This window comes from Hipposideros armiger, unplaced genomic scaffold (assembly GCF_001890085.2).
Source record: "Hipposideros armiger isolate ML-2016 unplaced genomic scaffold, ASM189008v1 scaffold_250, whole genome shotgun sequence".
Taxonomy (NCBI): Eukaryota; Metazoa; Chordata; class Mammalia; order Chiroptera; family Hipposideridae; genus Hipposideros; species Hipposideros armiger.
The window spans coordinates 22,836-46,883 of NW_017731600.1; the positions used below are offsets into that span (position 1 = coordinate 22,836).

General features: G+C 36.8%; 1 pseudogene; it reads right to left on the reverse strand.

The window, feature by feature from the left end:
* Nucleotides 1-12,569: 12,569 nt before the first annotated feature.
* The window catches only part of LOC109389928 (histone RNA hairpin-binding protein pseudogene), an 85,976-nt pseudogene continuing 74,497 nt past the window's right edge, over nucleotides 12,570-24,048 (reverse strand).

A 24,048-nucleotide genomic window follows, 5' to 3' on the forward strand; every position in this document is an offset into this window, starting at 1 on the left:
GTGTAACATTGACTCGATCAATGCTTTTATTTTGTCATCATCAACCTCAGTGGGCTTCCCTGACCGAGGAGTGTCGTTGAGATCAAAATCACCAGCACGTAATTTCGTGAACCATTGTTGGCACTGACGTTCTTGTAGAACATTGTCACCATAAACTTTATGCAACTTTTCACAAGCTTGATGCACGTTCTTCCCTTTATGGAAGTAAAACAGTAAAATATGGCAAAAATGCACAGTTTGGTCTCCCATCTTCAACTTGTAAAATCTCCAAAACTCAACCAAATCACTCAATTTTTTTTAGAATGATGCTAGAACTGCCAGCTGTCAAGTGACATAGCAATAACATAGATGCAAATGACTCTAGTACTTCCAAAAATGAACTATTGTCCTCTGTTGCAAATATGCATCATGACTTTTCTGACAACTCAATATTTTAATTCCACTGTACTCTGAGACCATATTTTTTTATGATTTCTATTCTTTTAAATTTGTTAAGGTATATATTGTGCTCCAGAATGTGGTCTATCTTGGTGAATGTTCCATGTGAGCTTGAGAAGAATGTGTATTCTATTGTTGTTGGATCAAATAAATTAGATCCAATTGATCAATGGTGCTTTTCAGTTCAACTTGTTCTTACCATTTTTTTCCGGCTGGATATGTCAATTATTGATAGAAGGCTGTTGAGGTCTCCAATGATAATAGTGGATTTATTTAGTTTTCCTTGCAGTCTATTAGTTTTTGCCTCATGTATTTTGATGCTCTGTTGTTAGGTATAATACACATTAAGGAATATTATGTTTTATTGGAAAAATCAACCCTTTTATCATTATGTAATGCACCTCTTTATCAGGAATAATGTTCCTTGCTATGAAGGCTGCTTTGCCTAAAATTAATATAGCTCTCTAGCTTTCTTTTGATAAGTGTTTTTTATGTCTTTCTCCATCTCTTTACATTAAATCCATCTGCCCGCAAATTTAAAATGGGTTTCTTGTAGACAACATCTAGTTTGGTCTTTTTTTTTTATCTCCTCTTACAGTCTGTCTTTCAATTAGTGTTTTCATTTTTTGTTTTTGTATTCTGTTCTTTTTCTTCCTTCTCTTGTTTTAATTAAGCATTTTACATGATTTCATTTTCTGTCCTGTCTTAGCATGTCAATTAAGGTTTTAAAAAATGTATGGGTTGCCCTAGGGTTTGCAATATACACTGACAATGAATCCAAGTCCATTTTCAAATAACACTATACTTCTTCACAGGTAGTGCATGTACCTTACAACAGAGTATTCCCAATTCTCTTATTACATGACTGTCATTCATTTTACTTATACATAAGCTACAATCACTGAACACATTATTGCTATTATTATTTTGGACAAATTGTTACCTATTAGATCAGTTAAGAATAAGAAGAGTAATAGACTTTATTTTACCTTAATTTATTCCTTCTTTGACACTCTTTCATTCTTTATGTAGATCTAAGTTTCTGACCTGTATCATTTTCCTTCCCTCTGAAGAACTTTTAACATTCTTTCAAGGCAGGTCAACTGGTGACAAATTTCCTCATCTTTTGTTTGTCTGGGAAAGTCTTTATTTGTCTTTCAATTTTGCAGGACTTTTGCTATATATTGAATTATAGGTTAGTGATTTGTTCTTTCAGGGCTTTAAATATTTCACTTCACTCTCTTTTTTTTATTAAAGTTTATTTGGGTGACAATGGTTAGTAAAGTCACATAGGTTTCAAATGTACAATTCTGTAATACCTCATCAATATATCACATTGTGTGTTCACCACCCAGAGTCAGTTCTTCCATCACTATATATTTGATCCCACTTACCCTCATCTACCACCCCCTTTACCCCCTAACCCTCTGGTAACCACTAAACTATTGTCTGTGTCTATGAGTTTTTGTTTCACTCTCTTCTTGCTTGCATAATTTTTGAAAAGAAGTCTGATTTAATTCCTATCCTTATTCCTCTGTAGGTAAGGAAAATTTTCTCTGTCTTCTTCCAAGGTTTTCTCTTGGTCTTTGGTTTTCTACAGTTTGAATATGATAAGCCTAGATGTTAGGCTTTTTAGTATTTATCCAGCTTATTGTGTTCTGAGCTTCCTGGACCTGTGGTTTGGTGTCTGCTTTTATTTTTGGAAAATTTTCAGCTATTAAAATTAAGATTTCAAATATTTCTTCTGTTCCTTTCTCTCTTTCCTTTCCTTCTGATACTGATATTACAGGTATGTTACACCTTTTGTAATTGTCCCACAGTTCATTGATATTCTGTTTAATCTTTTTCATTCTTTTTGTTCTCTTTGTATTTTAGTTTTGCAAGTTTCTATCGATGTATATTCACATTCAATAATTCTTTTTTTGGCTCTACAGTCTAAGAATGAACGCATTAAACACATTCTTCATTTCTGTTATGGTGTTTTTTTATTTTGAGCATTTTGTTTTGATTTTTTCTTACAGTTTCCTTGTCTTTGCTTACATTACATTTCTTTTCTTGCATGTTGTCCACGTTTCCCCATTAGATCCCTTAGCATATCAATAGTAGTTATATAAAATTCCCAGTGTTTTAATTTCAAAATCTTTGTCATACCTAAGTCAGGTTCTCATGTTTGCTTTGTCCATTCAGGCTGTGCTTTTTGTTTTTTAGTGTGCCTTGCAATTTTTTTGTTGAAAGCCAAACTTGATGTATGGGATAGTTAAGCCTTTAGTGTGAAGTTTAAGTTTATTTGACTAGGAATTAGCCTGTGTTTACTGTTTGTTGTAATTGTGGTGCCAGAGGCTAAAATTTCCTCTAGTGTCCTTGTTTTTTCTCCCCTATTATCTTTGGGTTTTCCTAGCAACTCCTGTTTAGGGTCAGAAGCACCTAGTTCTTTTAGCTGTAATGCCCCATTATTATACATGTGCTCATTTGATGTGGTGGTAAGGTTGGTGGGGGGGGGGTGAGATTCTACAGTTCTATGATTAGTTTCCAATTTTAGTGAGCCTGAGTTGGGTATTTCTTTTCTGCCACATGGAAGGCTAGAGAGAGCTGGGTTGGGCATGTCCCTTCCCCCATGCTGGTTCAGCTTTGGTAAAACCCCAGTGGATTAGGCTCTAATAAAATTTCCCTTGAGGGCAGGTCTTCTTAGGAACAGAGAACTCTGAGGGTATTTCAAGTGTTACTTTTCCCCTCCCTCTCCCTAAAGAATGAGTGGATTTTTCTCTGATCTTTATAATGAGAACCTGGTAAAGCTCCTGAAGGCAAAACTCAGGAAAAGGGTGGGGAGCTAAGAATGGGCCACCTTGGAGTGTTTAACTATCTAGTTAGTCTACACCAGTGGGTCTCAACCTTCCTAATGCTGCGACCCTTTAATACAGTTCCTCATGTTGTGGTGACCCCCAACCATAAAGTTATTTTCGTTGCTACTCTATAACTGTAATTTTGCTACTGTTATGAATCGTAATGTAAAAATCTGATATGCAGGATGTATTTTCATTGTTACAAATTGAACATAATTAAAGCATAGTGATTAATCACAAAAATAATATGTAATTTTATATTGTGAAATATTTATTTCTAATTACAAATAAATGAAATTTTGTCTTGAAGCATGGAGACGGATAGAGGAGTGGTGGCTCAGTTCCTAAGACCATCGAAAGTATGTGTTTTCCGATGGTTTTAGGCGACCCTTGTGAAAGGGTCGTTCGACCCCCAAAGGGGTCGCGAACCACAGGTTGAGAACCGCTGGTCTACACTGAGCCTCCAGCAATTCATAGATTGCAATGTAAATTTTTCCTACCATCTGGCTTCAGCTGTGGGCTTCTGCTCCTAGTAAGCGGTGATTCTTTGTGTCTGCCTGTCTCCAGTTTTGGGGGCACAAGTTTGCCTTTTACCTCAATTCTCTGATGAATCTAAGAAGAATGGTTGATTTTTAATTTGAAAACAGCTTTTTTCTTGTGAGGACAGAAGTGGGTACTTCCAAGCTCTTTACATGTCAGACCTGAAACTGGAAGTCAGAACTATTTCTTTTTTAAAGGGCAGACTCTCAGTTTTTTTTTTGTTTTTGTTTTTTTTAGCTGAGCCATCCTGCTGCCTGTTGGCAGCTCAGCGGCAACTCAGCTCGGGCTGGGCATCGAACCGCTGTTGCTCAGAGCTCAAACTCTTGAGCGAGCTCTTAACCAACTGAGCCACTCGGCCGGCCCTAAAGGGCAGACTCTCTATTCTAACTTAACAAGTAAGTTTCAGATGCAACCTTTCTTTCTACTTGGTCATAACTTGCCAATAGTATTCCTATTCTCTGGATTCTCAAATGCACTGCTGATTAACTTTAGGCCTGCTACTGTTGAGTTCTACAATAGATTGCCAGTTTGTGGTCTATCTCAGCTTTTAATAAATATGTTTGGAGTTTCATGCCATGTTGAAATATTTTGAATGCCCTCACAGCCCCTACCCCCAAGAATTGGCAGCATCAACTACCTCTGGAATTAGGGACTAAGGGTGGAGGCTCTGAGTTTCCAATAAGCTTTTTAGTTCCTTTGGTCTTAATCATGACCAAACAACCAAGATGTAATGAAGGTCTGAAAGTTCTTGTTTCCCTTTGATATTGCAACTCCCTGACCTAGACATGGGATGGAAAATCATTTTCCAGCCTTATTTTCCCCATCCTATTGTGACTTTAAACAGCTTGGCCACATGGTAGGAAGCCATTGGTATAGACTGAATTGCATCCCGCTAAAATTCATACATTGAAGCCCTGACCCCCATTGGAGATAATACCTTTAAGGAGCTGATTAAAGTCAAGTGAGGTTATAAGGGTGAAGTTCTGATCTGATAGAGCTAATGTTATTTAAAAAAGAGGAAGAAACACCAGAGATCTCTCTCTCTCTGCCATGTGAGGATTCAGTGAGAAGGCGGCTATCTGAAAGCCAGAAAGAGAGCTCTCACCAGAAAATGAACCCTGCCAGAACCTTGACCTTGGACTTTCAAGCCTCTAAAACTATGAGAAAATAAATTTTCTGTTGTTTCAGCCACACAGTCTATGGTATTTTGTTATGGCAGCCTGAGCAGACTAAGACAGTTCTTTGTTGACTAATGTAACTGGACTTAATGAGAAGTTTTTGCTTGGTGGAATCTAAAGATAAAATGGCTGTAGTGTTTCCAATTACTGTCTTCTCTCTTCTCTCATGACTTTTGGATCTCTCTTTCCAGTACAGCAATATGATCTTATGAAGATCCAGTAGCTTTGTGGCCACTTTTGTTTATTAAAATTTAGTTCAAGTCAAAGCATTCATTTCAAAGTTGTTTTAAATCTCATCTTTCCTTATCCTCAGGTCAGGCTTGAGTGGTAGTCCTGACTATTTGGTTTGAGCTGGGATGGGTGGGCAGGTTCTGGCTCTCAGATACCTCTTTTCTCTCTCTCTTTAAAACTTACCACCTCTGTGCCTATTCCTCCTTCTCTGACTAATGTTGAAGAGCTGAAGATGCCCTCTCTGTGGCAATGCCCAAATACCTACCTGTTCATTGGATACACACATACATTGGACACGCAGAGGTTCTTGATGAGTCTCCAGGAAACCTCTCTAGTATGCTGTTCCCTGACAGGAGAGGCCCCCATGTAGCAGAACATCCTATACCCTCTTGTGGCTGAGGTGCCTCACCTGGTAGCAAGCCTCCTTGACTAGGCTATTAGCAAAATTTCTGTAGCCAGGCCATCTTGGCAGTGACCATTGGAAGCTCACACATTTTTCCCATGCCAAGAGGAGGGAATTCAGACTGCTCTACTGCCTCCCTCTCTCTCCAGTCATCCATGTGTGCTTAATCTTATTCTTCCCCTACACAGGTGAAATCCTAAATGGTATTTAAGATTTTGATTTATGTCAAAAGAGGAGATCTTTAGGAATAAAGAAGACTTCATAAAACAAGGACCAACTAATGACCTTGTGAACTCATTTTTGTGAATATTATCTTATCCTTTAATTCTTACATTGTTATTCAACTTCCATAGGATGAACCTTTTATTTCATTCATTCAACAAATACTTACTGAGCACCCAACACGTGCAAGGCATATAAATAAATTTATACAGAATTGTCCCTGTCCTCAAGGTATCTAAGGAGAGTTAAAATAGATACATAAATAATTTAATCTCAAGGTAAAAGATGATATATGACATAAGAGTGTTATGAGAATTCAAAGAAGAAGAAATAATTGTATTTTCACTTACCCAGGGAAGACTTCATAGAGAACAGCACATTTGAGCTGGGTGAGATTTGTATATTCAGAGAAAGAAAGGATATTTTAGATTATGAAAAAACCTATAAACAAAAGCATAGAAATGAGAAAAAAAACACTAGAAATTGTTGGAGGAAAGATATACATTTTAGGGTAATTCCATATTTATTTTTTTCCTACTTGACCAACTATTCACTATACATGTCTAGCCACCATGAGAAATACAAAGAATTATAACACATAATCGCACCCTACAAGGAGCTTAAATAATTATATATTTTTTATTATACAACCCCTCCCACTGTTACTGTTCTCCCCACTCTTGTCATTATGAAAATGTAGAATAACTTCTGACATAATGTTCATCTGAGTTGTTACTACCAGAAGGGACCTTTCGAGAAGTTTCATTCCGTCTCTTTTAACATTGAGAGCCGAAAATGACTTGTTGAATATCTAATTGGAATATTCCTCTGTGGTTTCCATCAATTTGCAGTGACTAGTTTTATCAAGTATACACGTATGCCTTACGCTGATTTTTCAGAATGAACTGCCAATCGAACTGCTTGCTATTCCCATTTCAAAAATGAAAATAAACTAAGTCTAAGAAACTAGGCAAAACAAAGCCCCATTTATTACATGGATTTTGATTTTAGCAAGATCTCTAACATCAGCTGTCAGTTTAATTGGTTAAACCTTTTCTGTTGGTTACTGTGGGCAAGGCACATTTAAAGAACAAGCATAAGGCAGAGAGGCTTATTAGAACAGCCCATTCCTTAGCAGAGGGTAACCATGTCCTATTTAACATGCTACCTGTAGATGTCACTATACCCTTATAATTCTCCTCAGTAACCGTCTCCCCCCTACCCTTCCACCACTACCATCAGAGTTACAGGAATGAATATTTGAAAGGATGTTGAATTTCTGTTTTCTAAACAGAGAGTTGAAATGCAAGAGCTCCTAGAATATAAAATATAAATTGCAAATTAGGCAATCTCACACACACACACACACACACACACACACACACACACACACACACCCAGGAGGAATGCTTTGAAAGGTAGGTGATTATATTTGTCTCCTTTGTTTAATTAGTCAATCGATAACCTTTCAGATTAGAAACAAGGTCCAACTAAGAAACTAAGAATGTAGTTATTACCTTTCTTTTCTTCTTTATTTATAAATGTTCTTTAAAGTATTAGCCTAAAAATAAACAAAATCATGTTTCAACAATTGTTTTCTTATATATTCTTAGAGGAGTTGAATAAAATGGATTTCTTGTTTTTAAAAAGTGTGAAAATGATGCTTTTGTGGAGTAATTTATATAATTATAAATATAAACAAATATGTTTTGATAGGTGTTTGCTTTGGCAACCTTTTGCCTGAGAACTGGAAATTGACAAAAGCTCAAAATCTAGGCATGAGTGATTTTTTATCTTCTCTTCACTCAATTATGTGACATATCAGTTAACACACAGGATGGAATGTTGAATGAAACATTTATGATAGCAGTATAAGAGTATCAGGGGAGCCGAGAGCTCAATTACAATACTTGAAATAGAATATGGATGTTGAAAGAGTAGGAAATCAATGGGCACGGGTGCTAAGGTTTTGGCAGTTTTCCTTCTTGCACTAGGCTACCAAACATTGGGCTCAGTTTTTGGTTTATTGGGCAGTCATTTCCCTTTTCATTAATTTGGGCCTAGGAATCACTTTGTCACAGCTTGCAGTATATCAATGTGTTCCAGATGGGAACAGGATACTCAGAAGTGACCTAGGTGTATTATAAGGCCTAAAAGGTCATCCTTAGCCTATCTGCAAAAGACAGACCTCCCTCAATGAGAGAAAGAGAGCCAGAGGTGAAGCAGTAAATAATGTCAGCTTTTCAAAGAGAAAGATAATTAGAGAAAGGGAGCTCTAGTTAATTAAAATCAGCTTTTCAGGTAAGAAACTGCATGTCCTGGTGATCCTCTGATTGATGCTGATTGCAAAAGGGCAGGGCTAAAACAAAAACAAAACCAAAACCAAACAAACAAACAAAAAACTCAACTGGATCAACAGGAGGATCAGGAAGTCATATCCTTCTACACATAGGATTTCAAATAAGTCACATAACTGAAAGGACCATGAGTGGAAAAGTTAGAAAATAAATATAAAAATAAATAAAGTAAGGTACATGGAAAAAATCATAGATAAATGTTTTAATGAATAATAATAATAGTAATAATAATAATAATAATAAATAGGAAAGTCTGAAATAAACCTTATAGATGGGTATGAAATTGGGCACAAGTCAATAATATCGAGGCATAACTGAAGCATAACTGAAGCCAGGGGTAGCCACTGCCAGTGCTATTAAGACCTTGCATTATAGCTATTTGAAAATATGCTTCGTAACCTTTGTTAGCCAGTAATTTCTTAGAGGATTAAAACAGAGTCTCATTCATCTTGTTTCCCCCTATTGCACCTAATAATCATCTGGCACCTAGTGGATTCTCAAAAAAATTATTTATTAAATAAACTAATGAAAGCAGAAGATATACAGTGGGAAAACAAATAGAATGTGAATAGTTCTTGGATGCTTTCAATGAAAAGAATAAGATGTCAAAAAGAAGTTTTAATATCTTAATTTGGAGGTTGTTAAAAAGTTGGTGCTGTGCTCGCTTCGGCAGCACATATACTAAAATTGGAACGATACAGAGAAGATTAGCATGGCCCCTGCGCAAGGATGACACGCAAATTCGTGAAGCGTTCCATATTTAAAAAAAAAAAAAAAGTTGGTGCTACTGTCAGACACTTGGAGTATAGAAGGGAGATTCAGTCTGTAAACAAGAGATTCATTTCCTTTGAGTATATGTGAAGATGGCCCATATTTGATGGAAGAACATATAATAAACTATGCTTAAATATGAGTGGTTGGAAATAGAAAAGAGACTGGAGAGGCAGATTTTGGATTTCTTGGTGGAGAGAATACATTTAAATCTTTATAATGTATGAACCCCCTGAGGGGATATGTATAACATATTACACATATAAAGAAGGTCAAGAACTAAAGATTTGGGAGTGTCTGGAGTTAACAGAGGGGAAAAGAAAAGAGGAATTGAACCAACTGAAGAGAAGTGTTATATGATCTGGGAAAAGAAAGTTATCAAAAAGGCAACCCTGCTACAAGAATGAACAACATATAATAAAGGAATTTTGATAGATAAATAAAAAATAGCAAACAACAAACCCCTTTACTAATTTTTTTCCAAGAGGTCTTTAGTTGCCTAGGAGAGCTGCCTTACTATGATACAGTACATTAATAAATTAGATTTTTGACAGTTCTCCCAGGAAGGAGTTGGGTGTGTGTATGTGAGTGGGAACAATGGTGATAAGATGGAAACCACATATATAGTCAGAATATGTAGAACAAAGATCTCTTTAATGGATTGATTATGTATGGTCAAGGTATATGAAATCTTTTTTTTGTTTTGTTTTCACTCCATGGTTCTTCGCTTTCTCTATGGATGACTGAACTAGATCTGAAGCTAGATTAACATTATATGTGGATAGCTGAGGGGAGTAAGGGAGATATAGCATTAAAACATTTATCCATGGTTTTTATATTAACATAAAACAAAGATTTATTTAGCTTAAAAGTTTTTATACCTTGTTTTCCTTCAGGCAGAGAGAGTATGGGCTATTCTGAGTCTTTTGAAAGCTATTCCCTGCCCCGCTTCAAGGGAAAATACACATTCACACTGAAATTTACCTGAAATTATAGAAAAACTACACATCTCTTCCAAAATCCCAGTGTAAGGACCCCTAAATTAGCAAACAGCCTGCAAATTCATTGACTTGGCTCTTCAAGTGAGAAGAACATGATAGGAAACAAGGTCTCTGAGTCCTTTTTCTTCTTTTCCCAGTCCAGCTGTGTTATCATGAAAAGATACTATGATTTTTTTTAGAGGACAATTTCCTTCTTTACAAAATGAGGTTGTGAGTCTAAATTATCTCTTAGATCCCTTTTAATAAAACATATTACATGCTATGTTTCTACTTAAAAAGCCAATAAAGAATATGGTCACCAAATTAATTCTTCTCTATTTGTCTGATTATATTTCATCTCACAAAAAGCACCTGGCCATTTTACAGATTATGAGATAGACATTTCCATTTATGCTTGCTAGATATTTGGAAGAAAGGTGCTAATTGCATTTTAAACCTGCATGTGAACACCACCTGCTCCCAAATAAGTCTTAGTCTCTGGACAAGTTTTGGATCTTTCCTTATTTTTCCACTGCATTTGAACTCTCTTTTATAGGAGATATACTCTAGTGCAGCGGTTCTCAACCTTCCTAATGCTGCGACCCCTTAATACAGTTCCTCATGTTGTGGTGACCCCCAGCCATAAAATTATTTTCGTTGCTACTCTATAACTGTAATTTTGCTACTTTTATGAATCGTAATGTAAATATATTTTGTTTTTCGATGGTCTTAGGCGACCCCTGTGAAAGGGTCATTCAACCCCCAAAGGGGTTGCAACCCACAGGTTGAGAACCGCTGCTCTAGCGGCTTGGAGTACTTTCACACAGCAGGTCACTTTCACCAGGGGAATGATCGTATTTAACTTCTTAGGAAAGTTAGACCATTGTTTCCCTTAAGCATTTTGAAGTTCTTCTGCAAAACAAGAAATGAAAGAAGTCAAATAGGCTTCTTTACAGAAAGCAAGAGCTTAGTAACAGGAAGAGTGGCAGGGTCAAATGAAAGTGCTCAAGCTTACAGAGAAAGAGAGAGAGGAATGAAGGTTCAGAAGTGAAAGGAGAATGAAGTGAGGACAAGCTAGCTGAATTTCTGCTCCATTTGATATAGTCCATAAGTATATCAAGAGTGGCTTCTTAAGAATGAACATGAGGCAGGTTTGTTTCCACTTGTGGTTATTGAACCTCCAGACTTTTGGAGAATTCCTGATTATTTTGGAGGAAAAGGAACGAAGTATATTATCTGGTTGTTCTTGACATAAATTCCCCCTTTAGAATCATTAAGCAAAAATTTCAGGAAGGCATCTGTCTTTCAAACTAACGCTTTTCTAGAACCTTGTAAAGAGGCATTTGGGGCAAATATAGTTTATGGAACTTAGCAGGACAGGATGATTATCTGTATAGCTAATTTCTATGATGGGAGTATTTAAGTCATTAGACTTAATTCTAACATGCAGCCAGAATTTTTAGACTGTATTTCAAAAAAGGGAAAAATATTTAAATTTCTGAAAGTCAACAGCAGAATAATTTTATTCCTAAATACTCTTTAGAAAGTCCATCAAGAGCCACATAACAATGTATTCAAGAATATTAAGGCATGAGGTCAAACTCTGTAAGAGAACCAGGAGAACTGCACCCCTGCACTGTTACTTGATTTTAAAACTCACCGTGATTGCTTGCAAAAGGCTGAGGCAGCAGTCATCAATGGCACTGCAGGGACAGCAAATAATAACCTTCTAGATTATTTTTTAAAACCAAGCATTACCAGAATTGGATACAACAAAGTGTTCAAAAGCCTATGTTCTTTTTTTTAAGATTCTTTACTTTTTATTTTTGCAATGTCATTCCACACAAAAGCAATAGAAACATAAGTCTTAACAAGAAGTTTACAATTGAATATTTGAACAGAAAATCTGCATACATTATCATTTACAGCAATTTTACATGGTAAATTAACTGTGTAAAAAAATGTTCTTTCTAAATCCCTCGGCTGTCTTAACTCTTGGAGTATTCTTGGTAGAAGACCTAACTAGCACTGTTTCCAAGTACCAAATTAAGATCATATAATTTATATAAAGTCTATCAATCTAACAGTTCAATTTAGTATCTTTGACTATTCAGTGCTCTGTATGAGGGAAAAAGCCACCTTGACATATTGACAAAAGTCTAAAACTTCAGTTTCCATAAAGGTATTAAAGGTATCCGATTTTGAGAATACTTAGTCAGATATCAGTAAAGAAAGGTGACGCTCGGGATTGGTCCCGTGAACATACAGTTAAACCCCAACCAGCCCTCTGACAAGTAGCAACTTAATGTCTAAAATACTTGTGGGAAACCAGTTAAAGTATGCTTGTCAGGTTAACTTGGCAGGATGGTAGGGAGTAAGCAATTAAATTTGTTGCGAGATTGTTTCAAGTTCAATTTTCATTGGATTTAGTTCCATTTACGATTTAAAACATGAAAAATACACTCAGTGTACATAAAATTGTTTCTTAAGAAAATAAGGCAAGAATAACAATTCCCCATGAAATGAACTATTAACAGAAACCACCCAGTTGCAAAGGTGAAGGCATGCTTCGCTGGCCCTCCACCTAGCCAGGTAGAGGCAACTTGCTCTCAATGGCTTCCACATGGCATCAGGTAGCTCATGGCTGAGAAGTCTTTCAAGTGTTCAGTTAAACAAGTTTCCAAGTCAAACTCATCCTCCACTTGGCAATCCATGTGTCTAACTTTAATAGATGTGCCAGAGTACATATTAAAGCTATATTAAGAGCTCGTCTGGGACTTGGAGCTGCTTTCTCTTGATTTGGTCTCCATTTCCCTGAGGTCTACCGGATGTATTTCTTGAAAAATTACATCCTTCTTTAGCTGGAGGGTGCCAGAAATGCAGAGCCACCTTCCAGAGTTTGATCTGCTGGACCCACGATCATCGACTATACTTCTTGAATTTGTTGGGGGTCTTGGGATGAATGCCAGGTTGTCAAATGTGTCTTGGGACTTCTTTAATATAGCGATCATAGGTGATGCTATTCTTCCCATAGTTGATCTGCTTCCGTCTTCTCATCAGGACACTTTCATCTTGTCTCTAAGTCAGTGGACAATGCAGACGTAGAGCCCTTCGAATCAGAACATCTGGATGATGATTTTCTCTCTCTTGCAAAGTCATTTATGAGGAATTTTCTTGCAATTTCTTTGTTAACTCTGATCCTCATTTCGCCTTCTTCAACTGCATTTACCCAGCCTGTACATCTAGAACCGAGCTTTGGGCCTTCCGGAGTGGTAAAGCTGTCAGGCCTGAGGTTGCCTGCTGGCTTTGCTGGGCCTTCCATGTGCTTGGTAGTCCTGTGCCTGCCATTAGCTCTGACCTTGTGCCCAAAGCTCCATTTCACAGAGGTGGTGGTGGTGGTGGTGGTGGTGGGCTGGCATCCTGGTCATAGAGGCCCCGGTACTGGGGAAGGGGAAGGGGCTTCACAAGGGACAGGCTGTTTCCAGTGAGGCTGCAGCCCTAGCATCCTCTCCTGCAGCACTGACAGACCCTAAAAGCCAATGTTCTTGACATAGAAAATAATTAGTTCTTTCCAGTACATCTTCCATGCTGCTCTGGAAGATACAACTACTTTCCGTCCCTAAGGAGCTTAAGCATGGTGGATGCACACAGGTATGTCCAATTTGCCATGACTGGAGCTTAGGACAAGAAAATAAAATCGGGGCCAGCCTGTGACTTTAGGTGATACTCTCAACCTTGCTTTGAGTGTCAGAATTTTAGCTGGACAATTTTTGATCATTAGTAGTTAAATAAATATATATATATATATATATATGTATGTATTTATGTATATAATTCTTCCCTCTCCATCTGTTGTTCAGATCATTCATTCAGTTAACAAACATGCATTGAGGAGCAACTATGTGCCAAAATTTATAATCAATGTTTTGGATACAAAGATGATCAGGCAGGATCCTGTATTCAAGAAGCTCAGAGTAAGGGCTGGCCAAGTGGCTCAGTTGGTTAAGAGCTCGCTCAAGAGTTTGAGCTCTGAGCAACAGCAGTTTGATGCCCGGCCCAAGCTGAGCTGCCAACAGGCAGCAGGATGGCTCAGCTTAAAAAAAAAAAAGAAACTTAAGAAGCTCAGAGTATAGTCAGGGAGATAGACAAGTAAAGAAATATAGGATTAAGTGATTAATTGTAAAACAGTCACAAGGAAAAAGAATATAACTTGGCCTGGGTGGGTTGAGCTGAGTCAGGATCAATCATTTGTTCATTAATTGAACAAAGCATGATGCAAATTAAAGACAAAGTTAGTTGTTGCAAACGTTTGGTGTTTTCATTTCTTGCCATTGCTTTTTTTGTGGTACCTTTACAATGCATTATAATTATTTATTTTCAAGTCTGTCTCCCCTACTAGATTGTGATACCTTAAGGGTAGTTCTGATTTCTTTATCATCTTTTATTACCAAGGCCTACCCCAGTAGTAGGGGCTCAATAAGTATTGTAGAATACATGGCCATCAAAGTAGAACTAGAGAAATTATTATAACATATGCTATACATTATCTATCTATCTATCTCTGTCTGTCTCTCTCTCTATCTATCTATCTATTTATCTATCTATCTATATCTATCTTTCTAATCTATCCATCTATCTATGGAAACCTGTTTCTTACTAGAGAGTCTTGGTTCAAGCCAAACCATCATATAAGACATTTCACTGTAGCATTTTAAAATTATACAATAAATGTCCATCATGGAACAGCTCACGCGTATCTTATACACTATCAGGGAGAGTTTCTAATTTTATAATAGAGAATGATGTATGGTGGAAAAATATCACTGGATCCTGCCTAGTATACACAATAATTTTTAAAAATATGGATATATTTATTATATATGAAAATAATAATGAAATCTGAACATGAAATTTTAAATTATGAAATGTTTCCTAACAATAAGAATGTTCTATTTATAACACAGATTTCAACTGTGAAACAGAAGACAGGGGTGACAGATTTCAGTACCCTGAGATGTTGATGATGCAACTCCGTGTAGAATGGCAGGAACACCAGAAAAGGAGACAGATTTTAAAATCAGAATCAGAAGGGACAAAGGTAATTTCTCTTTTCTGAATGGAACCACAAGAATGGGATGAATATTATGATTTAGGCAGAAGTATTGGGCAGCAAGTCTTCAAAACAAAAGATGGGGCATGTGGCCATCTAGGTGTCTGTGGTTAGTAAGGTCAGAAGGAAGCCAGCCTTACAACCATGTGTTAAGCTATTGTAGATATCAAGAGGCCACAGTAGTAATAGAATGAGCCACAGAGGGAGGAAAGGTGTTGGAATGTGGCAGGAGGGCTGACAGAGTGCCTGCCTAAGGATTGTGGCAACAACTCCAGGCCACAGTAGCTGTCCTGGCAGCAGCAGCCGGGATGTCAGCCATCAGAGACTTCTGCAGAGTATGTCAACCTGGTTTCAGGCTGAGGCCAGAAGGCACTCAGGTTACTGCCATAGGTTGGAATACTATTTACTATCGAAAGGGACTTCCAAAGTCAACCCCTCTTGGCACTGAGCCAGGAGCCAGAAGCGATATGGCAGTAGTAGGGGAGCTGGGAATAAAGTAATTAAAAGTGTAGGGGTTCATTAAGAAAGGACTGTGTGACAGACACTGTTGGTGCTACACCTAGATTCCTCCCCACCTTGACTTGTGTGCCCCTATGGTGCATCTTCTGTGTGCTTTGTTTTAAATGGCTCTCACCTGAGATCTTCCTTCAAAACACTGCCTGCAGAGAGCTGCCAAGTACCTGCAAGTTTATGTCCCATCCAATGCCCTTAGCCACTGACTAATGGGGCAGTATGAAAGCCCAGTGTTCTCACCTTACAGAAAGACCACTTCAGAGTTATAATGCATACCGCAGAGCTCCCTGTGGGATCAGACTGAGAGTGAGACTTCACCTGAAATCACACCTTTGTTTGCCTTTGTCTGTTCTGATCTCCCTACTCCTCTTCCTACTTTCTCTCAGGAGTACTTCCTAAATACATCAGTTGCATCTGAATATCTTATGGTTCACATTTAGGAAACTTCACTTAAGCCAATTGAGTTAGTTACCACTGGAAAGACAGTTGCCTGTACCCCTTTACAATTCTAAGATAGAACTAGAAACAAAGTGCTATGGGAGCACAAGAAAAGGGCGCCCAACTCTTCCTGGGGAATCACAGAAGGCTTGACAGGAAAGGTGATGTTAAAGATGAGTTTTGAAACATACAAAGGAGTTTTAAGCCTATCTATTTATCAATGGTGAAAATAATATTAACCAATATCTATCTGTAGTATGTTATCAAGTGCCTGGTGCTGCACTAAGAATATTATTTTTCTTTTTGGTGCGTATTTATTTATATTTGACCAGCTGATATATTCACATGTTTCAAAAATCAAAACAAAATGAAAGGTTTATAGTGGAAACCTTTCTTCCACCCTGTTCCTTCCACCCAGTTCTCCACACCCAGCCACTCTCATAGGTAGATTTAACTATTTGTATTGATTTCTCTATGTATCATTCCAATGTTTCTTCATGCAAATATAAGAAATTCTTATATTTCTTCTCTTCTCCCCTCTTTACACAGGAGGTGAGACCTTATATCCCCTGATTTGTATCATGCTTTCCCCTCTAACAATGTATTTTTGAGATCTTTCGTATCAGTACTTAGAAAAAAACTCTACATTTTAATCTTACTCTTTAAAGTGAACATATGAGACGTGTATAATCATGGTGCTCTTTCAAATAGGAAGACTCCAAAAAGTCTAGTTATTTGCTCAAATTATATAGCCAGCTTCCCACAGATCTGTGATTTCAACACAGGTAATTTGACTTTAGAATTCACTTGAGTTTTGATCACTTTGCTGTATTGCCTTCTTGGTAAACAACTTTAAAATAAAAGTTGTCTTCATTCTCATTTTTTCTAGTGTCAAGGTTACATTTTTTTTTCTTGCTGATCCCTTTTAAACTCACTCATGATGAAAATAATGTTTAATTCACATATGGTTCTCTGTGTTAATATTTAGAATGTTATGGAAAGAAAAAATAAAAATAAAAATGTGGAGCTTGAAGTCTGCAGAAAAATCATACAAAAGGGATATTGGGAAAGCAAGGACAGAGTGGAATCTGTGAAAGTGAGCTTGACCCAATGAGAACTTACTAGAACATAGGTTGATCTCCCACTACCTTAGGCTTCCATCTTTGACAATGGGGGTGTCCTGCAGGAGAAGCTGATGCCCATCATCATGAAGCTAAACATTCATCTGGCCTAAGAGTCAGAGATTCTGAATTGAAGAAGTCAAAGAGCAATGGTCCCAGCTTGTGCTCCACTCCAACCCTGGGAGCTCACAGAGAAGCTTACGTGAGCTGCAAGAGTCTCATGCCCTACACAGACTTGCAAAGCACAAAACAAAGATGACAGCTGCTTTAATCCTGCCTTCTAAATCTCACACAATATGTCTACATGGTCTACATGAACCTGGACCTATGCAGAGAAGGAAATTTTGGGAAACAGTTCAAACTTGGCTACGGTGACACAACACAAATACACCACAGCCTTTAAGAACATTTGTCTCACTTCGGTCAGTTGTTTAGGTGCCTGCTTTTTCCTAGAATGTGTGCTCCTTGAGACAAGGACCACATCTTACTTATAATATATACTTAGTGCTTTATATAAAACCTGACACATACTAGGGACTCACAGATTTTTGTTGAATGATGAATAAACAAACAAATGAACAAATGTATGAATAGGAAAAGATGATTAACAGCATCAAACAATACACTGTAAGTTCTAAATATTTGATCAATAACAAGGTAATAAGCAGGAAGAATCTCTGGGTATTTCCAAAAGGAAACACTTAACATACCTATATAGCCTAATCCATTTAGGATGAGGTTAATATATTTAACCCTATCAAAATTTTATCATGTATGTAGAATAGAACTTTCAAATTTATAAATTGTGTTTATAAGGTTATTTTATTTGATGACTTATTATTTAGTTAAATATAACCGAGTCACCATTTTTCTGGACATATATGACAACAGAAATATTCTTTAAAATTATCTTCAATTAAATCATAAAATTAAAAATAAATGTTGACTTACTGGTTAAATGCCAATTTTTATTCAGTTTATTTTCATTTATATACATCATATTTCAGAATCCACTGGCACAGAACTAACCGAAGAAAAATATTGCCGACCTATCTCTGTCTGCATTTCTATTTATCATAACCTCTCTTAGCATTAATTTAATCCCAGGTTCTCTTTTTAATCTATGTTTTGGCCTGTTTTAAACTCCAGAGCATCACTAACATGATCATTCCATAATTTTCAGTCTCCAGAGTCATTGTCCTCTATAGCCTATACCCACCTGTAATCACATCATTAATAGCCTACAGCAAGACAGAACCCCAACTCTATGTAGAACTGCATCCATCCTTCATAGAGAGGCTTTAAGAATACGCATCTTTGTTCTGATCCTTATGGCATCTTGCCTTGATGCCCTTAATGGTAAAATGCACATCATGTCCCATTAATAGTCCCCAGAATATAAGTAACCTTTAGCTTTTGCTATATGCTATTGACTCCTTATAAAATAATAAAAATTAACAACAGCAAAACACTTGATCCTTAACTTTTGTTAATATCTTAAGGTATGTGAAAACTTTGACAGATATGACACTCATATGAGAAAAATGTTATTTTATTATGAACAGACTACCTGTAACCTTGGCAACCATGGAATTATTTTTTTTAAATTTCTCTAAAAGCCTGTCATTGCATTTTTTTTTAAAGATTTTTATTGGGGAATTGGGGGGATGGGAAGGGGAACAGACAAGTTGCTGTCGTTTTGTTCTTCAATCTAGTTGTGGAGGACGTTGCTTCACTTGCCCAAGTTGGCACCATCACTGCGCTCTTCCAGGGCGAGGCGGATCAGTCGCCGGCTTCTGGACGGCCGCTCACTGCGGCTGCTGGCCGCTCACGCTGGCTGCTGGCTACACACGGTAGCCCGTGGCAACCCACTGCCACAGGGACTGCAGCCTACGCCGTCGCCAGCGACTCACGGCAGCCCAGCTCCAGGTCGAGCTGTTGTTCAGCATCTTAGCTGTGGAGGGCAGTGTTCACTGGCCCTCATATGTGGGATCCGAACTGGGGCCCTCTGGCATCCCAAGCGAGTTCTTAACCATCGCGCCACTCGGCCGACCCTGTCATTGCATTTTTAATTTGACAAATCTGTCCTTCTCTCCCCTGGACACTTCCGAAAAATTCTTTGCAGGTAAACTTCTTGCCAAAAAGTTTTGTTTCTGTGTCTTCAATCAACAAAAGGGAAATAAAATTTAAAGAGTGACAAGTATGTAATGCAAATTGGTTATGAGGCAGTTATTCTTATTCTCATTTAGAGGTGAGAACATTTAGGATCAGAAATGTTAAATATCTTCTCAATCCTTAACAGCTAATAAATTTCAAAGCCAGGAACTTACCTCAGGATTTTAACTAGTTAAAAATGGCAAAACTTTTACTCCCTCTCTTATGGTATAATGCCAACCTACCATTACTATACAATGGTTTTAGGATTTAGGGTAAACGTTAGAGAGGCATAAAAGTTCCTTTCCAGGTTATTTGCATTTTCCTTAGGTACAGCCATTATTCATTCTTTTTATTAAAGTACAGTGGGCATATACAATATTATATAAGTTTCAGGTGTACAACATAATTATTCAACATTTATATATCTTATGAATTGATCAGTATGATAACTGCCTCACACAATCTGTTTAACCTGCTCTTCCAACAATTATGGAATCAATTCTCTTTATGAAATCCTGTGTATATCTATATTTATATCTATCTATCTATCTATCTATCTATCTATCTATCTATCTATCTATCATCTATCATGTATCTCTACCTGTCTCTATTTCTCTCTTCCCCTCCTCCCCACCCAGTGGTTCTTCACTTATGGAACACTGATAGAAACATAGCCATATGTACCAAGTACTATAAGAAGAAACAGGAGCAAATGAGTAATTTTTCTCAAAAGGGGAAGAGTAATCAGGTTAAGGATAGTGAATGATTTCACTAAGAAAAATATTTGAGCTGGACTACAGGGATGAATGGAAGTTTGTTAAGTGAAAAATGGGGAGAAATTCATTCCACCAGACAGGAAATACCATGGGTAAAGACATGGGTTTGGGAATCACAGAGCTTATTAGGAAAATGAAGAGATGATTGTACTTGAATGTGGGGAGCTGGGAAGCAGCGGAGAGACATGTAGTATCAGAAGTAGGGGGGAAGAGCAGGAAAAAGAAAGGGAACCTGAACTGTGAAGGAGTATATAGTCGAGATATAGGGGAGATGTTACCAAAGTTCACTGAGAAAATGACATATCAGATCACCTATGTATAAACTATTTAGCCAAATACACTAACCTTCTTGAAGAATACATAATTCTGTTTGCCTTACTCATCACCCTTCATATTCAGTAAAATCTTAATAAATATTTTGTGGTGAGTTATGAAATAACTCCTTACATTTTTTTATTCAAATACCATCATCCAGCCTCTTTCTCAATGAAAACACTTCTAAACGTAGAAAGCGATATTTAGATGCAAACAGCAATCTGCCCATAATGGATACCTATTTGAATTAACTTCAAATACATAAGAAATGGTATAGAGGTGTCGTTTTCAAACTGTGTGTCAGGTGTCCCAGGGTGACACAGCAAACTCATAGGAGTACCACAGTATAGCTTCAATTTTCAAGGTAAGCTGAGAAACCCTTGTGGGGATACTGTGTGAATTACATTCAGGTTGATGTCATATCTTTGCAAAATTGGCATTTTGGTAGTTGTGATAAAAAGCAGGTGCTGTGCAAAAGTCAATGTGGAACAGGAAATGAAGGTGGCAGTGTCCAATCTGATTCCAAGGCTTAAGAAGTTGTTAGGATGTAAATACTTATTAAATTGTTTGGACCTAACCACTTAATAAACAGAACTATTAAACATTTCTTTTGGCCTAGGGACCCATAAAAATATTACTGAGAAACTAAGGTTGCCACGTACCAAGAAAATTTGGAAACCTCTGTTAGGGAGCCTGCAAAACTGCAAAATATGTGTGTTATAAAGCAAAGTTGGGGCAAACATTTCAAACTGATCTTTGCAGGATTCAACATTTGGCCTAAAATTGCTATTATATTCCATAATTGCAGCATCTTATAGGAGCATGAATATTTCTCTGCTTGCCTAGCTTTTGATAGTAACTCTGGCTGTGAGCCCCTTATGTCACATTTTCCTTGGAGCAGAGGCCATGTGGAGAAAGAATATACAGGATTTCAACAATTCAGTGAACTACATTCCCACATTGGAAAAGCGAAGTGAATTACTGAAAAACTCCAAGTAACTAAAGCAGCTGCTCGACTTTCCACCTCATGCAAGTGGAAATGTTTAAGGTCATTTGTACTCTTTTGCATGGCCATTTCCTATATTAACAAATAATTATTATATTTATAGTCCTTTGCCTTCTTATAAATATGAAACTGTTTTCCTTCATGGTTAGAATTCCAGATGTCTGTTCTTTTCAATGATGTTATTGGCTTCTAGGTGAATAAGGATACTCATTTGCATTTGTTTTTATTCTGTTTGCATTTCTTGATTGTGTCCACTTGAAGAGGGTGGAGGGAAGCTGTTAATTTTAAATGATATCCTGCTATAGTAAAAATTTAATAACTACTTGTTTACTATGTGCCAGGCACTTTTCTAAGCATTTTACAAACATGTGCCTTTAATCTTTATTGCAATACTGTGGTGTGGGTATTATTTTTATCTCTGTTTCATAGATGAGGAAACTGAGGCACAAAGAATTTATGTAATTTTACCAAGGTAACTTATCTAGTAGATGATAGAATCAGAGTTGGATCCTACAGTTGACTGATGCCTGGACCACCATCTTAACCATTGTGTTAAATTGATTTCCTGTTGTGCCAGAATTTGGAAATCATTTTAGGAAAGTCATATTGTTTAAACCTCACAATAATCTAGAAGTTCAGAGATGCAAAGTAATGTCTGAAAAGCTCCAGGGATAGCTAAATGGTAGAATCAAAGTTCTACCTTAAAATTATATGCTCTTTTGACTATATCAGCATTCCTTAAAATGGGATGAATTAAGTCAAGCCATATGAAATTGTCAATATTTGATCATTTTTACTTCAAAAATCACAATTTATATGGTTCACCTTTCAACAGTATGATCCACTGAGAATAGTAGAAAATATTAGAAATTCTACGAATGTTTATTTTTAACTTAAAATGAGGAATAAATTAAACTTTATGAAGTTTATATTTTTTTCACTGATAACAGTGTCCTCCTCACATTTCATATTGTCTTCTCCACACATAGTAGGAGAGGTCCTTAGTGACAAGTTGTAGTTCTACATTGCAGAGGAATGGAGGCTGGATCTACATTACTTTGTTTGCTTTTTGCTTATCGTGCCATTTAATGATGTATTTAACTGTTTATGTAATTGGCTATCACCAATATGATTAGTTATATAAACTATGACCTTTAAATAATAAAATGTTCATAATACTGTATAGTTAAATGGAGAATGACCATGAAAATTACTAATTACTCTGCCTGAAATATGGAGAAACCAGGTTATTCAGACCATTCTCCCACTGAAAACAACTAAAAGTAGCAGAGTGCTGTGAAAAGAATACAAAATTATCAGACAAGAACCTAAGGGGACATGGGAATCCAGAGAGACAAGCACAGCACTGAATTTACTTTTGTTCTAAGCATTTATCAGTACAGGCTAACTTGAACGTTTCTTGAGTCAACAGGGAAAAGGGTATAAAAACCACAAAATTTTGTACCTGAATTAGTTGGGAAGTAGAATAGGCATTCTCTCTATATGGAACTGGGACCCCCTTATTCAGGGTAAGAGGAAGCCTGTTTCCCTCATGCCAACCCCACATTGGTTGACTTTTTTTTTCTATCTGTTCAGTATTTTAAGGATGTTGCTCTACTAACTTCTGGATTACAGTGTTTTATGAGTAGCCAGCTGTCATTCTTATCTTTGTTCATCTGTACGTTTTTCTCTGACTGCTTTCAAGATTTTAATTTCCATTTCTGGTTTTGAACAATTTGACTGTGATGTGCCTTGGTGTTTTAATATTTCTATTCCCTGGGGTTCATTGAGATTCTTGGATCTGTGGTTTATAGTTTTCCTTTTTTAAAATCAAATTTGGAAAAATTTTGGCCATTATTTTTGAAAAAGTTTCTCCCACCCACTTTCCTCTCCTTTAGGAACTCTAATTACACATATATTTGTCCACTTGAAGTTGTCCATAGGTCATTGGTACTCTATTTTTTTCCATTTTTTTCTCTCTGTGTTTAATTTTGAATAGGTTGTATTGTTATGTCTTCAAGATCACTAAGATTTTCTTTGGCACTGAGTGCTCAATCTGCTGTTAATTCTATCTGATCTATTTTTCATCTCAGAAATTGTTTTTTTTTTTCATTTCTTTGTGTTCAATTTTGGTCTTTTAAAATATGTTCCATGTTTCTCCTTAACATGCTAATACTTTTCTCTACCTTCTTAAATATAAGGAATATAGTTATCATATTTTTTATTTTAATGTCTTTCCCTACTAATTCTATCATCTGTGTTATTTATGCTTCTGCTTCTACTGACTATTTTTTCCACATGATTATGAGTCATATTTTCATCATTTTTTGCATGACAAATAATTTTTTATGAGATACAGACATTGTGATTTCACCTTCTTGTGATTAATGCTGACTAATATATATATATATATGTATATATTAGTCATATATTAAAATTATTTTTGAGGTTTGTTTTTTTTTTGTTTGTTTTTTTTTTAAAGATTTTTATTGGGAAACTGGGGGGATTGGAACAGTGCTGGGGAATTGGGGGAAGGGGAACAGACAAGTTGCTGTCGTTTGTTCTTCAGTCTAGTTGTGGAGGATGTCGCTTCACTGGCCCAAGTTGGCACCATCATTGCGCTCTTCCCAGGCGAGGCAGATCAGTCGCCGG